The 1,384-nt window shown below is 39.5% G+C and overlaps 1 pseudogene; it reads left to right on the forward strand.

The window, feature by feature from the left end:
• The first annotated feature begins 212 nt into the window (after positions 1 to 212).
• On the forward strand, positions 213 to 967 carry LOC104847475 (annotated as a pseudogene).
• Positions 968 to 1,384: the final 417 nt, after the last annotated feature.

Genomic DNA, 1,384 nt, shown 5'->3' on the forward strand with positions numbered 1-1,384 from the left:
CCCTAGCCCCTATAACTAGCTATATTTCTAAAGAATTTTCTGGGGAGGCGACCAGCGCTTTGCGGGACCAACTGAGGACTCCGTGCCAGCTCTGGTATCCTCCCCCAGGCCTTCTCCTCTGCCAGCACCACTGTCTCCTCCCTGCAGTGACCAGGTGCCCTGTGGGAGTCGGGTCCTACCTCTAGTGCTGCGCCCTGCTGCAGCTAGCAGTATCTGTGGGAAGTGTTGGCCAACTTGCAGTAGATCTGATTATTTCTGCACTGAACATGTCTAAGATCAGTTACTTCTAAACTGATTGTCTGGTGCCAGTGGTTGGAAACAATCCATATGCAACAGCAGAAGAAAATTCAACAAAACTCAGTATAAATGCTGAAATATCTTCATTGTCTTCAGGAAAGTTAGTGTCTCTTCAGTTAAGATTTCTTTTTATTAAGTATAAATCCAACTCATTCTTGGAAAAACTCCTTTTCTGGGTGAAAAGTAGCAGGTTTTCCAGAGTTATTGTTCTTTCAAGCAGCCACTCATATCAAAGAAACGACCTACAGTTTTGCAGCCCTCCCTTTCTGTACCTGCTTAGAGCTTGTAATCAAAAGAGTGTTCAGAATAAAATAAAGAGCTTTAACTGGCAAGGAATGGGGAAAGATTCCATGCATTCCTGAAATGAGGGATTCTGATTACTGTGTCTGGATTCCAGGAAGAGGGATCACAAGAGCACTCTACAAAGAGAGCTGTTCTAGAGAAATCCAAATGGTGATTCTGCTGAAGTTTGTTTCAGAAAGGAACAACAGCCCTGATGCACAGGGTCACTTTGAGTATCTTAATGGGTGGCTGAAGATAATCAATCAAACCACAGTTATGACCCTGCCCTGTCCATCTTGCCATGGAAAATACTGAGTTCTTGGAAATTACCTTTGGCAGTGGTCTTCTCCCTGCACTTTTTAAAATCTGTTTTCAGCTGTATAGCTAGTATCCTGAGACACCAGCAACACAACTGTTGAAATAGTCTGTGTTAGAATTTGTATTGTCCAAGAATGTATTAGGACATAGATACTTTTCACAGAAAATGTCAGAGAAAAATGGATTAACAACAGGTCTTTTCCCATGCCTTTCATCGTCTATAAAAAAATGTAAATTTTGTACAATGAAATTTTATTTCCTAAGTGAGAAAAAAAGAACTTTCTAATGTTAACACTAGTTTGTGTCTTCTAATTCTTAGGCACAAAATTAAACTTGATAAAAAAGTGGAGATATCTATTTATATGTGTATGTAAAAATGGAAAGCTAAGACAAATGTTCTGAAAGTTAGCTTGAGTCACAAAATTATATTATTTGCTGTACGATCAGGGTCACAAATAGGATGATTATATAGTAAAGCTTAATTTAT

Source organism: Fukomys damarensis, unplaced genomic scaffold (assembly GCF_012274545.1).
Source record: "Fukomys damarensis isolate Sample0158 unplaced genomic scaffold, DMR_v1.0_HiC HiC_scaffold_24, whole genome shotgun sequence".
NCBI classification, from domain to species: domain Eukaryota; kingdom Metazoa; phylum Chordata; class Mammalia; order Rodentia; family Bathyergidae; genus Fukomys; species Fukomys damarensis.